Below are 15485 nucleotides of genomic sequence, written 5' to 3' on the forward strand. Positions count from 1 at the left end.
AAGGCATAGGAGAGATTGCACCTCGTATTAGTTTTCTACGGCTGTGTAACAAATTACCACAGATTCAGTGGCTTAAACCAACATGTGTCTATGATGTCACAACTTTTGTGGGCCATCACCTCATGCTGGCTCCACTGGGCCCTCTGCTCGGGGCCCCACAAGGCTGTCAGCAAGGTGTCGGCACGGCTGCTCTCTCATCTGGAGGCTTGACTGGAGAAGCATTAGTCGTCATGCTCTCGTGGATGTTTTCAGAATTAATTTCCTTGTGGCTGTAATTGTCAGGCTGCCAGCTTTCATCTGTCTGCTGACTGGAGGCCCCTATGGTTCTTGCCATGTGAGCTTCCTCAACCTGGCTGCTTACTCCATCAAGCCAACAGGACCATATTTGGTCTCGTCTCCGAAGACGTGGTCTACCACCATGTGGTTAAGGGGAATCTCGTGTAAATGGTCAAGGGAGCAGCAGACATATTGTCGTCACCTTTGCCGTTTGCTCTTGGTTGGAAGGCAATCACCAGAACCACTGGCATTCAAGAGGAAGGGATTTCACAAAAGCATGGATGCCACAAGCTAGATGATCACTGGGGGTCACCTTCAGGTCTGTCACTGCCACATTTATTTTGCAGATAAGAAAGACTTCTCGCAAAGTTAAAGTTTGAGAAATGATAATTCAATATGTGACTCTAATAGCCAAGTTCTCAGGCTATTTCTTTTTTTTTAACATAAACACAATTTTCAATTGAAATATGTGAATATTTGAACACTTCCCTGGAGTCATTCTTTTAAACTTTTAAGTAGAGAATGTAATATTACAGCCGAGGGAGATATCACAAAATAAATACTGAATGTGACCAGAGAGTGATTTTCTATTTATTTTGGCAAGTTAAATTGGAAGAGATTAGTACACAAAAAACAAACAAATATATTTGTGCTTGATTTAGTGTATCTACTCTTTTTTTTTAAGTTTTTATTTATTTTTGAGAGAGAGAGAGACGGGGAGAGAGAGAGAAAGGGCACGCACAAGTCGGGGAGGGGCAGAAGGAGACACAGAATGGGAGGCAGGCTCCAGGCTCTGAATTGTCAGCGCAGAGCCCAATGCAGGGCTCGAACTACGAACCATAAGGTCATGACCTGAGCTGCAGTTGGGCGCTTAACTGACTGAGCCTCTCAGACACACCTTAGAGCATAAACATCTTACACACCTTTAGCTCTGAACACCTAACTGCAAGACCCAATTGCAAGCTGCTTCTGTCGAGGAAAAGACCACTAAAGACTCCATGAAGGGGCTCACTGTTCACTTATTAGCCCAGTTGTATCTACAAATGTTTTTAAAGCAAAAAGAGAATTATTAGGAGGTGAATTAGAACTTAAAGAAAATAAAAGACCTTAAGAAGATGACTGTTTAGTCCTTACAAATATTTTTGTTTCTGATTCGGATACTGTATGAATAATAATTAACTCTTTTTTGAAAGGATTTTATATGGGGCAGAAGGAAGCAGAAGAAGGAAAAAAGTGATTTAGTGAATTCCAGCCAATAAGCAGGGGAATAATGATCATTATAAAAGTAATGGCAAAGCCATCTTCTTGCCTCAGTACGAAACTGGGTGGTTTACAAAATTTTCCCACATCAAAGCAACCTTGATTCTCAGTGAAATTCTGTTAATTCTATGCTTTATGGAGATCTGAGACCTAATGTGCTTATTTGTTCACAGGTTGGGGGTAATCACAGGACTGTTCCTAAGAAAATCCTGCCCCTACATGTAAGTACTCACCTGGCTTTCATGTTTAGCTACATGGGCATATCTTAAAGAGTATTGCATTTTCATGAAAGGGTGTCCATTTTTTACACTGATTTGTTTACCATAATAACATGGATCTCTTCCTATTTCATAAAATGGAATATCTGAAGTTCCTTGCTTTGTTGGAAAACAGCCAAAATTTTAATAAAAGTTTGGTCCAAGGCTGGGTAGGGCTTGGTGGGTCAGCTTTATTCTATTCCATGTATAGTCGGCTTAAATAGCCCAACTACAGGATGAACGGTTCACTTTCAACATGGCTTACTGGCTGCCAAGTTGGAGGCTGAATATGAGCCCAGTGCAGTAGGCTCACATCTGTGGTTCTCCTCAACCACGGCCTTTCCAGGGGATGCTTGTGCCTCATTAGAACATGGTAGATGTTTCCCAAGAGTGACAACTGTGAGAGAGTGGAAAGAGAAGCTTCCAGTTTTTTCAGACCTAGGCTGAACACGGCACAAGGTCATTTCCACCATATTCTTTTGGTTAAGCAGTCACAGAGCTCAGATTCACTGAAGGTTGGTATTTGAAGGGGAAAGCTCGCATGGCACCCTTTGTCAAATTTAGGTTTGGCAAGCCACTGACCAAGAGTCTACACCTGAGCTCCTCAACAGCACCCTTAGAAAGCTGTCTGATGCTAGTTAAGCTTGTCTTTTCTGCTACACCTCCAGCTTTTTGATCTGTTTTCTGACAGTATAACCCAGTTAGATTTCCTTTCGTTTTTATTCAAAATATCTGGATGATATATTTTCTACTAAAAGTCTTTAAGTATTTTAAACATTAAGAAATAATAATGTGCCGTATCAGATATGGTTTATGGAGACAAAAATAACAAAATAGCACCAATTTCAAGTGTTCTCTGATAGCCCATCAGGATCTCTCTTGTTTACTATCTGGACACAGGCATAAGCAGACAGTATCTGCACCCACGTGTAAACTTACCAATGACTTCCAATTATTTAATGTAATTTCTCTGGTCACTAAAGACACTCTTCAGGATTTTTCAGAATTTGAAACAAACACCACATGCACGCATCTATTTCTTAAATCATATTCACTTGATGCTAATTTTAAGTCATTGTGGTCATAAGTTCATTTGCTAAATTATGCACCTAATATGTGACAGGTATTTTTGTAGACTGGAGATAAAACATTGAACAAGACTTTTCCAGTTAGGAGGACAAAAGTGATTAAACAAGTAATCAACACATGGATTCTTTTTAAAAAAATTTTTTTTAAATGTTTTTTATTTATTTTTGAGACAGAAAGAGACAGAGCATGAGCAGGGGAGGGGCAGAGAGAGAAGGAGACACAGAATCCGAAGCAGGCTCCAGGCTCTGAGCTGTCAGCACAGAGCCTGACGCGGGGCTCGAACCCATGGACCATGAGGTCATGACCTGAGCCCAAGTTGGACGCTTAACCGACGGAGCCGTCCAGGCGCCCCCACACACGGATTCTTTGAGGGCACGTAGGAGGGACCCTTGATCTAGACTTTTGGAAGGACTATTATTTATGCTGAGACCCGAGAGACAATTAGGAATCAGTCAGGAAGAGGGAAGTTCCATGAAAGAAAGAAGGATTATGAGCAGGGAAAACAGGTCCAGACACCACCAATCCCTAGATTGGTTTCTGGGATATATATTTGCAAGATGATATTGATAAGTAGTTCACAAATAGCTACTTCTATGCAATATTCTAAATAGCTACTATTACCATGCGATGACATGGTTCAATGAAAATAAACGATAAAATGTAATTGTATGCGAGGTACTGATTGAAAGGGATGGGGATGCCGCGAGGATGAACAATGTCTTAGTACTTTTTTAATCAGACTGACTGGATTTCAAATCCTGTTGCCATTACGAGCCACATCACGATGAGGAAGTTATTCAGAACATCAGTTTCCTGTGTGTAATGTGGGAATAACAATTGTTCAAGCTACATCATAGGGTTTATGGTTAGGTAATAGTTAATACTCAATTATTACATACTATGCACATAGTTAATATTAAATAAATATTAGAAGGTGCTGCTAAACGTCCAGAATATGAGAAAAATATGATCTCAAAAGAGCACCCCAGTAGACAAAGATTCAGAAGATCTAAGTTCCAGACATAATTTCACTGGAGTTCAAGCTAATCATGTTAACCTTTTTATGCCTCATTTTCTTATCTGTAACTTGTGGGTAATAAAGTGTCGGGCCAAATAAAATAACGAATGAGCTAACTGATGTGAAAACCCTTTATCAGCTATAACAGGCCATGCAGATATTAGTCAGTAAAGGGACAATAGAGCTCTGTGTATTCTTAGACTGTCTAGTTGTAGAAAGTGGCGGACTCCTATGTCTACCTCACTTTATACAAGCCCAAACATAATGTCACTTCCAAGTAGAAGAGATGCTTGATACATAATGTTGCAGCTGCTGCTCGCATCGGCAATTAACCAGAGCAAGTGTCTATGCTTGTATCGATTATCTGATGCTGCCACATTAGCTCAACAGCTGTTTAAACAGAGTATCTCAGCTGGCCTTGGAAAATCTTCCCAAGAACTGGGGTATCTCTATAGCTCATACAACATAATTTGGCATGATGTGGCAAAAAACAAATTTCCTTCTGCTACTAAAATGTTTCTCGTATCTTAAAAAGTAAGCATTTCATAACCAAATACTCGCTAACATCCTTTTTCCCCTCTGAGAAATTATTACAAGAAAAAACGTCACGTCTCTTTAAAGAAACTGCATTGTTATAAGTGAAACAACTCTTGGTCCCCTGCACTACCCAGTCAATCACTGCCATTATGTATGGAGAGTCCCTTCATGCAGGGCGCCATCATGCTAAATGCATTAAATGTCAAACGGTGCGCTTATCCCTCCACATTTTCCAGTTACCAAACTCTTCCTAAACCACAAGATGCCTTCAATTATATTACTAAGTGTTTACAGCTTCACTGTAGGCACACCCCCGTGATAGGATTCAAACAGCAGTGATTTTTTTTGTCCTATTTCATAGAATTTAAACAATGGAGACAAATAAAGACTTACAGATACAGTGATTCACTTTTATGCACTCTTAACAGATTTAATTTAGGAGAACCATATGATTATCTTCATCTGTTCAAGCTCTCTTTACTAAGAATAATCTTGCTATTGCACGGAGGGAAATTTGCTGCGGCCCAGATTAGAGGCAGTCTCAGACAGCATAATATGTGTCTAACTGTTGAGACGGTCATGCTCATTTCAATTCAAGGCATGTAAATCTATTTGAATAACAACGTTTATTATCATGTAAAGATTCATAGTTCCCTCAGCTGGCTTTCTATCTTGATAATTATGACTGGAACTGGACTATGCTTATTGAATGAGATAAGAGGTTTATTAGATCGCTAGTGAATGCCCAGAGACTGTCGTCATCATGTAAACATTAGTTAGTTCTCAAAATAAAACACTGTGAATAACACATCATATTTTGGTGTGTACTACCCTCCTGTAAATTCCCAAGTGGGGCTGAAGTCAATCAGACACCACTTCTCAAGAAAGGGAGAGGAAGAAATACGTAGGACATGGTTAAAACTATAAAGGGATCATAACTTAATTGATTTTTCTGTTGCTTCGACATAATTAACTTTCCATGAAGAGGTGTCAATGGGGGTGATGTCTTGGCCAGTCCACAAGGCTACACACTGCTCTGTGGTATGGGTGATCTGTGCTTGTAGGACTTAGAGATAGTGAGGAAAATCACGTCTCAAGGGTCGTAAAAGGCGGTGAAATTGGAAAGGGCCCCCTCAGTCAGGCATCAGACACAGAAGTAATGAGCGGGACTCCGGTTGTACCCCAAACCCAATGGTACGACTATGCATTTATGAAGCAGGCGTTTCACCTACAGCGTCAGCATGTGGACAGGGGTTTTGTTCTTTCCCACATTCACCTTTGTAGGGCTACGGAGAACAAGGCCTTCTTAACAAGAAGGAACCACGAATCCTCAAAATCAAGAAACCAAAATGATTCTTGGTCAAAAGGAAACCTAGATTTGTCCTTGGATGCGTTGGCAAAGGCATTTTTTTTTAAAGCAGGGATCCGTTTAATACGCATTGACCATTTGGTCTTGTGTATAAATTTCCCTCCAAGCCTTCTCACTTCAAGATACTTCTATGATTCCCTTTCCTTCCTTCTCCCTTTCTTCCGGGACTCTGTTACCATCAAGGTGCATTCACTGCGAAAAATCACTTCAGCCTATTTATTTGTGGGCTAATGAGAAATGAGAGAAAAAGTCTTAATTCTAAATTAAAACAACTACATTTGCAGTTATCTGAACTTTGTCAGGACCAATTCAAACTGGCTGAAGCTCACACCAAACATAATTTAAGTTTTACACCTATGTGTAAGAATCACCCTCCCCCCATTATTTCATCATTTTCCTCCCCTTTAGCTCATTGACATAAGAAAATGAATAGTTCTAAATGTCTTTGTGTGTGTATTTCTTTCATCAAGTGAAATACGAAAGACTGTTGTGGAAGAACAACTTAGATCTTGGTTTTAAATCATTTTATTTTATTATTTTAATTGTATTTTTATTTTTTTAATGTTTATTTATTTTGGGGGGGGGAGAGAGAGAGAGAGAGAGAGAGAGAGAGAGAGAGAGAGAGACACTGAACACGAGTGGGGGAGGGGCAGAGAAAGAGGGAGACACAGAATCTGAAGCAGGCTCAGGGCTCTGAGCTGTCAGCACGGAGCCTGACGCGGGGCTCGAACTCACAAACCGTGAGATCATGATCTGAGCCAAAGTCAGACGCTTAACTGACAGAGCCACCCAGGAGCCCCAATCATTTTAATTCTCTAATTCTATTCTTTTGAAATAGTACTTTTGGGGGAACATTTTTTTTTTAGTTATTTATATTTGAGAAAGAGAGAGCGAGCATGCAAGTGGGGTAGAGGCAGAGAGAAAGAGAGAGAGAGAGAGAGAGAGAGAGAGAGAGAGAGAGAGAGAGAGAATCCCAAGCAGGCTCTGCACTGTCAGCACAGAGCCAGATGCAGGGCTTGAGCTCATAAACAGTGAGCTCATGACCCTAGCCGAAGTCAGAGGCTTAACTGACTGAGCCACCCAGGCGCCCTCTAGGGGAACACCTTTATCTCCCTACATTCTTGCCTTTGCTCAGAAAACTGGACTCCCGTCTTCTTCCCGATGTCCCCACTCATGCACTCAATGGTCCACACGCTTTCTCTGTGAGGAGCTGTGTAGTTTCACCCAGTGGGAGAAGAGGAGGCAAACCACTGCTGCTGCAAGTATGCACTGTGTTCCCCAGACTAGCTTCATCGGGAGCACGGCCCGTGTGGATGTCTGTTGAGTCAACATCCATTTCTCTATTGGTTCAAAAGCTAAAGGAGGGAGGGATACCGTTGACTGACATTCTACAACCTCAATGACAGCTACAGTGATTGTGTCCTATGAGCACAGCTGTGCTGAGACCTCACTGTCCCTCCACATACTAGACCCGTTTGCAGGCTGTTCTTTAGTTTGAGACGTCACCAAACCTCGGCTCTTCCTCTGGTTCCGACCCAAACCTAACACACGTCTTGCTAGTCCCACTAGCTGCAAAACCACTCGTCGGCCTGTTTTCATTCCCAGCATACAAAAGCTCCTCTTGAGGACACCCTACAGGATTTCTACCGCCCAGGTGGCTCTGCCCCATCATAGCTGTCAAGGTGTTCTGCTCATTCTCCTGATGGAACAAAATTAACGCAAGTAAAATAGATAGAGCCGGACAAAGACTCTTGTCAGTTAGTCGGGCTAATCAGCTCCCAAAACAGTCCCTGCTTCCCTATTTACTGATAACTCTTCCATGAATTACCAATTTTTAACAAAACTGAAAAATCCAGATGGTTTATGAGAAGGAAAACAAATAAAAGTTTGCTTTAAAATATTTGTTCTTTATTCACAAGACTATCTCTGCTTATAATAAATTGAATCTATATCAGGTTCTACATCAGGTTAACACCTCAAACTGGCTCCATTTAAAAATACATGGTAGGGGCGCCTGGGTGGCTCAGTCGGTTAAGCGTCCGGCTTCGGCTCAGGTCATGATCTCACGGTCCGTGAGTTCGAGCCCCACATCGGGCTCTGTGCTGACAGCTCAGAGCCTGGAGCCTGTTTCGGATTCTGTGTCTCCCTCTCTCTGACCCTCTCCCGTTCATGCTCTGTCTCTCTCTGTCTCAAAAATAAATAAACGTTAAAAAAAAAAAACTAAAAAAAAAAATACATGGTATCAGCCAACAGGTCAAGGCTTCTGGCTTCTGATATTCAATATTCTCTTGTTTTTCACGGTTACAAATCTCATGACTTCAGAACAGGTACACAATCTGTTCAAATGCATCCCATAGATTAGAACTATTGATCATGCTTCTTGAAACTAGTGTGCTAACTGAAGGCATGTTCATACTTGATTTCAATACACTCCACATTAAGAAACACTCAGAGAGGTGAACTGTGACAGGAATCAAACTCAGGAATCGAAAGGCAAAGGAAAATGCACAGGATGTTTCTCACCCAAAATTACACTCTGGTTTAAGGAAATATTTTCTCAAAACCATTTTACTTAATTCTAGCTAATTCAGACCACATCTACCATCACTTTATCCAAGGCCAATAAAAATAGTAACATTTTAACTGGAACTTTGCGTCAAACTTTTCCATGTTTTCTAATGAGGCCACTTCTGTGGACCACTTGACGTGGTCTCTGCCTTCTACTCAAATGACTCAGCACAGGTGAGCTGTCTTGGGCAACAACATTCATCTTGGCGATGGCAAATGTATCGGAAATAAATACTTGTGCCTAAAAGCCCGTAAACTTACAAAAAAGATTTCTGTTTTTCCCGCGTGAATAAGATAGGGCAGTTATAACCAGGAAATGTCATACGGAAAGAATACTATTATACAATTTTCCAAATTAAGACTTGAAAAAAAAAAACGGAGCAAGATCTGACTGGATAGACTCATAACCCGACTCACCCCACCCCCTTTCTATCCTATCTTCACCTAAAATCACAAAGCCAGATGTGACTTAACCTTCCCTCGAAAGAAGAGGCTGGCAGACTGGGAATGGCGAGCTCTGACAGCTCATGTCCTGATGACCACGAAGGCGATGGAAAAGCTAATGCGAAACTCACAAAACTCAGTACTCAGCCCATTTGGCAAGGCAGAAGGAGCCATTCACGCACACTAACCACTGACTGCATCATTCCATTAGAACAAGGTCAAATAGAAGGTTCAAGGGAATGTAAATGCACATCTAAGAACACAAGGAATGGCAGTCTCTTGGAAAACCAGGAACGGTATTTATTCAAGAAAGATTAAGAACCCCGTAAGGCAGATTTTCCAGCTCAAAAGTGACTTCTCATTCACCAAGTTCTGTCCTCTCAATATGTGTTCGATTTCTGTCCTCCTCCCCAGTCCCAAAGCCATAAACTTATTTTGATTCCTCGTACTCTCTTTTGGAAGATGGCAATGACATATTAATGAGTGTCCTGTTTTCCATATCAGCTCCCTCACATGTTTTCTCCACACAACTGTCAGTGGGATATTTCTAAACAAAAATGAGAACCCGACCATCTCCTCTTAACATCCCCAGCAGCCCCACCCCATGCTGAGGACAGTCCGCGTTCCTGGTTTCCTAACATGGCTCGTGAAGCCCTTTCTGATCTGCCCACTTCCCTCCTCCCCCTGGGCTCTCGGCGGATTTTCTAGCCACTCCCTGCATGTGAACCCACAGGTACACATACGAAGAAATAGAGTTATGCGTTCTTTTCAATCCTCCTGGAACTTTTCTCTGTTCAGACAGTCCTTTGATTTTCCAGTCTTTGCCAGTTGGGAGGTCTTAAGATACGCTTGGTGATACGATATTTTTATAGAGCCAGGATAATGTTGTGTTTGAGTTCTGTTTATTGGAAAACATATTTTTGTATTCCGTTCCCAAATATTCCTCCTCACCTACTCTCTGCTGTTGTCTATTTCAGGTACATAGACCTTAAAGAGCAGGGTGTCACCTTTCGATTTCCTGCTTGAAACCTCCCAGCAACTGTGTTCTAGGATTCTTCCCCAGCTATCAAGGCTGATGGGAACAAAAGTTTCTCTGCATCAAATGAAGGTGCATAATTGTGGCCACCATCTGAAAGGTTCATTAGATTCTAGTGACTCGAGTGATTTCTAAGACTGCATGTAATAGAAAAATACAGACTACAGAATCAAAGTACCTGAGTACTTGCTATTCTACATACTAAGTTGTGACCTTCGGCAAGTCATTTAAATTCTACAACGCTCAGATTTCTCCAGGTGTAATGTTAGAATTGGTATCAGCTTTCTCTTCTTGGCAAGTTTGTTGTGAGGCTAAAACAGCAACGAAACCATTTTTGGGGCTTTTCTTTCTACCTATAGAAACATTGTACAATGGTAGTTATTGTTTTTCTTTGCATTGACATACCATTTGAACCTTGAACAACATCTACATTATTAGAGTAGCATGCATGATGCTTTGTATTGTAATTTATAATTTTTAACTTTCAAAAAAAGAAATATTTTTTTCAGATATGAACCAAATGTGTCTTCCTGCCTAGTCGCTGAATTTCATGTCTCCTTCATAGAGACCCAACATGTCTTTTTAGAAATTAAAAACAGTCACAATCCACTTATTATTAACTTGATGACAGAGAACTATTGAGAGGAAAAAAACACACACACACAGTGCCATTACTGTTTTTTTACCTTAAGAACTATTTATATTTCAGGTTAAAGAAAGTCTGACATATTCCACTAAAAGCACCTGCAACAAAAATCTGTAATCTATGTATGAAGTGATATCATTTTAAAAATACAGAAGTTGGTATTTCTTCACTTTTATGAGACTTAATGTTAGCAGTTAATGGTTACTAAAAGTATTATTTGTTCAGGAATGGTGAGAACCTTATCATAATTGAAAATTTTAAAATAATTAAAATAATGACAGAAGTACAGTAAATTACAATAATAACAGAAGTGATAATTATGATATCCATTTAATTCTTCAAAGGGATCAAATCCATTAAACACATATATTCATATTATCCAAATATATTCATATTATCCAAAATATTTGGATGGTTAGGTCAAATTCTCTTCCCAAATTTAAGATATATTATTTTTTAATGTTTTATTTATTTTTGAGAGAGAGAGAGAGACAGAATGCGAGCAGGGGAGGGGCAGTGAGAGAGGGAGACACAGAATCCGAAGCAGGCTCCAGGCTCCAGGCTCTTAGCTGTCAGCAAAGAGACTGCACGGGGCTTGAACTCACGATCCACAATATCACGACCTGAGCCAAAGTCGGACACTTAACTGAGCCACCCAGGCACCCCTAGAATATATTATAATATGTACTCTAAATCATAGCATCTCTTTAAATTCTGCTTAAAGTTTGTTCATTGTCCAGTCATGTATTGGAAAGGCAGCTACATGATGTCAACATCTGCAGAGTGACCCTTTAGAAGAAACTGTAGAGTGAGTCCAGGGCAACGCCAAAGATCTGCGTTGCTGGTTTTTTAAAACGAGGCCATGGGAAATAGTTTCTTCATGTGTAGGGAAATTCAACAAACTGTGGCTGTTGTAGGCAGATATCCATCTGACATGATCTGAGTGGTATCTAAAGGCTTGCCATTCTGCGTTAGGTATCATTGTTCAGTGCTGCTTGGATATTAAGACTAGAATTTTCATGAAGATCCAAAAATCATGATGATGAATAAATTCATGAGTGTAATGTGACAGTTGTGTTATACTGCTGGCAGTAGCTATGTAGATAACCTCAGATCTCCCAGGGTTCTTTATGATTTTAGAAATGTAACTTACACTAATGCTATACTCAATGAAAGCACGCATTAATCAGTTGTCCTGCCTGCGTTACTAAGCGGAGTATATTATACCACAGGTGCAGGCAGCATAGCATCTCTGTAGTGCCTATTAAAAAATTTAAGCAAGGCTTAATTATAAGTCAGAAGATCCTTACTCAACAGTAATATATAAGGGCACACCTAGGATAAAATATTTGTATCTGTGGACTGTCAGCCTGGATTTACTGCCACTAAGCCAACTCCACTTTAATATGAGAATAGAGTCTCCAGACCCCATTGCTTTTTTTTAAAGGTCTAAGGCAACACATTATTCTATGATCACTTGTTGCTATGTTAGGACAGACTAGTTAATCAGCATCGTTTGCAAATTCTCATGAGCACACACAGTCCTCGTGTGGTGGGCCTGAGGGAGTAGGGATGCAGATGTCTCAGGAGACAAGTCCAGATGGGACACAGCAGAGTGGCCTTAAAAACCCATGAGGACCAAAAGGTTACCAGATGTATGGGATGTGGGAGAGGGTGAGGAAGAAGGAGATAAAGATATCATCATTAAAGCACCAAGGCAAGCCTGCAAAAAGAAACTATTATAACTCTAGATTAAATCCTATTATGTAGTTTAAATGAAGACTGAGAATAAGCCATTGGCCCCAAATACAAAAACAAGAGAGCTGAAATTAAGGGGTCTATTACATTACAGATCTTCTGATCCCAAGGTATTATTATTAATTACATTATAATAACTTATAGCCATCAACCTACATATGATTTCAAATAAACAATACGTATGTGATTATTTAGTCTTTCAAACATCTATCCTGCATCTACTATGTGCTGAGTTCTGGGTTAAATGCTAGAGATCAAAGGTGACGAAGGTCACTACCAAACTTAAATATTCCATGATTAAGTGCAGGGAGTAAAGATACCAAATATTTGACAAAGGAATATATAAAATACTAAGGGAGATCAAATGATGGAGAGACCAATTATAATTATGTTTCAAACTTGAATAACTGTGCAAAATACCCTTACCAATGAGCATGGGTGGGGAGGTGGGAGGAGAGTTAATTTTTGTTTTCCCATTTATTCTCAACTTAAACTGGTCAAATTCCAATAAAATAAGCATTGAATGTAAGTTACATTTTTTTAAATTTTTGGATAGTTGGAATAAATGTTTGATCAGTCGAGGCCAGGATATGTGTTCATTTCATTGCTTTCATTACTGCCCACTCCAACTTAAGGATATTTTTGTAAGAGAATTGTACCTATGCTTAAAAAAAAAGTATTTTTGGTCTCAGAACTGAGAGATTTTATTGCCAATAAAAGTGACCGAGGGAAAAAAAGAAAAAGAATATAAAGTGATAAAGTGATTTTTTTTAGAAAAGTGTATTATTATTTATTTTTGAGAGAGAGAAAGACAGAGCACAAGCAGGGGAGGGGCAGAGACAGAGGGAGACACAGAATCTGAAGCAGGCTCCAGGCTCCGAGCCGTCAGCACAGAGCCCAATGTGGGGCTTAAACTCACGTATTGTGAGACCATGACCCGAGCTGCACTTGGATGCTGAACCGACTGAGCCACCCAGGCTCCCCTAAAGTGATTTTTAAAATAAAGTTACATAGTTACATAACAGTGCCAATGGAGATAGCATTTCCACTATATTCTATCCATCTAATAATGTTTCCTGTTCAAGGCTTTGAAATTTCTCCACTGAAGCCCTTGTGTTATTTTGAGGATTTTAGTAGTTACACAACAAATAAGTAGAAAGTGAATTCACAATTAATGCATGCCCTTCTCTTTTAATAAAAATTATACTCTTTCATTATCCTACTTACAAGTTCCTCTTTGGGGAAGGTTTCTTCCTAATGTTTACAATGAACTCACCCTAGTTGGCATTACACTATCTTAAATTTTTAATGAGTTCATAACTAGTGTGGGCACCTCTCAAAATGTAGAACCTCTGAGTGTGTGAAAAGGCTCTTTATTTGTTAATTTTTTCATGTTTATTTTTGAGACGGGGTGGGGGGGGGGGGGAGGGACAGAGAGAGAAGGAGACACAGAATCTGAAGCAGGCTCCAGGCTCCGAGCTGTCAGCACAGAGCCCATTGTGGGGCTTGAACCCACCAACTGTGAGATCATGACCTGAGCTGAAGTTGGACAGTTAACTAGCTGAGCCACCCGGGCATCCCCAAAAAGGCTCTTTATGATACAAAATCTGGCTGCTTTGAAATCAGGATAACTTAGGGATAGTAGTGTTTTTTTTAAGAAAATAAACTATCTTTTTCAGAGGATAGAAAGTTCCATGGTAGTACCTTTCTCACCAATGAAAAGGAAAAAAGAGGAAGAGATAGATGAGTGGAAAAAGTGGCTCTTAGCATAGCAGCTGTGTCAGCAGTAGAAAACAAAATTTTTAAATATGTGCTAAGTTTTCAAAATACATTTATTAGCTGATAAACCTGGTGCCAATCAGAATCAGATATTGAGGATTAAGATGAAGTCTCTGGACAGACATCAGCACCTCGGGGAGAAGCTGACCTGCCTCACACAAGTGTGGTTGAGTTGGGTGAAAGGGACACATCGGAGTGGATCCGAGCAGCTCTCACAATACTTCTCTTTGGCAGCATCTCTATCTCAGCCTTAACTGCAACGTTATTTATGCAGTATCTGTGGGAAATTGTCTCTCCAGGTAAAACGTAAGCTCCTTAAGAGAAGGGACCTTTTCTGCTGCTCGTTGACTGCTGTGCATAAAGGCTTAGTGCATATTTGTTGAATGAAATATTTGAACATTGGGAGGATTCTTGAGTGGAATTCAAGCCTAAATTGAGATGAAAATATGAAAATGCCCGGAAAGGAATATGGACTGTAAACAGCAAGTAATATGCCATAAGATTCCCAATTGGATTCTCTACCTTCCTCTTATTTCATTGAGGAAGCACATTTTTGAAGAGTCCAAAGATGGCCAAGCGTTTGAGTCACCATTGAGGTGGCCTGGGAAATACAAATATGTCTACAGGAAAGACAATTTTTTGATCAGTTGTTTTTGTTGCTTTTATTTTATTTTTAAAATTTTTTTTAAACATTTATTCATTATTGGGAGACAGAGAGAGAGCACGAGCCTGGGAGGGGCACGGAGAGGGGGAGACACAGAATCCGAAGCAGGCTCCAGGCTCTGAGCTGTCAGCACAGAGCCTGACGCAGGGCTCGAACCCATGAGCAGTGAGATCATGACCTGAGCTGAAGTCAGACGCCTAACTGACTGAGCCACCCAGGTGCCCCGGTTGCTTTTATTTTAATAAGAGTACCATTTTTCTTTTATGCGTAGACTCTCATTTCATGGTAGTAGAAAATGCTTCAAATGGAAATGCCCCTATTGGGAACACAATGACAAAAATTATATTATTATCTCAAAATAAATCATATCAGAAAACATTCTTAAAAAGTCAATTTTAATGCAAGAGATTGGAACAAGAGGATGTATGCTCTCGTGATAAGGAAAAGAAAGTAGAAAGAAATCAAATATACATTTGAACTTTGGGAAAATAGGTTTGGAGCTGCAGACTGTATTTTTACTTTGTTTAAACTCAGTCCAGAAATGAGCACTTATTCTGTGCTAGGCGTTGTGCTTTACAATTGAATGAAGCGTGCTAAGTACCTCAAGGTACTTACAGATCAAATTCTGGACTAGAATAGCTCGAAAGGAGTAAGCACACCACAGACTTCCAGTCTCTTACACCCAGGAGCTCTAATATTCTGAGTTGAGGGTCAGGGATCAGAACACAGAGGTAGAAGGAAAGAGAAAAATCGGGGAACATCAGGGATGCGTTCTAGTACTGGT

The 15485-nt window shown here is 40.2% G+C and overlaps 1 protein-coding gene and 1 long non-coding RNA gene across 3 annotated transcripts in view; one reads left to right on the plus strand and one right to left on the minus strand.

Moving 5' to 3' along the window:
* The window catches only part of PRKN (parkin RBR E3 ubiquitin protein ligase), a 1339251-nt gene that overhangs the window by 698613 nt on the left and 625153 nt on the right, over positions 1-15485 (minus strand). The window lies entirely within an intron of this gene.
* Positions 163-9964, plus strand: LOC122220582. Its single transcript, XR_006202940.1, has 3 exons — positions 163-595; positions 1710-1757; positions 9796-9964. It is a non-coding gene; the product is annotated as an uncharacterized LOC122220582 (long non-coding RNA).

The sequence above is a fragment of the Panthera leo genome, chromosome B2, assembly GCF_018350215.1.
Source record: "Panthera leo isolate Ple1 chromosome B2, P.leo_Ple1_pat1.1, whole genome shotgun sequence".
Classification (NCBI taxonomy): Eukaryota; Metazoa; Chordata; class Mammalia; order Carnivora; family Felidae; genus Panthera; species Panthera leo.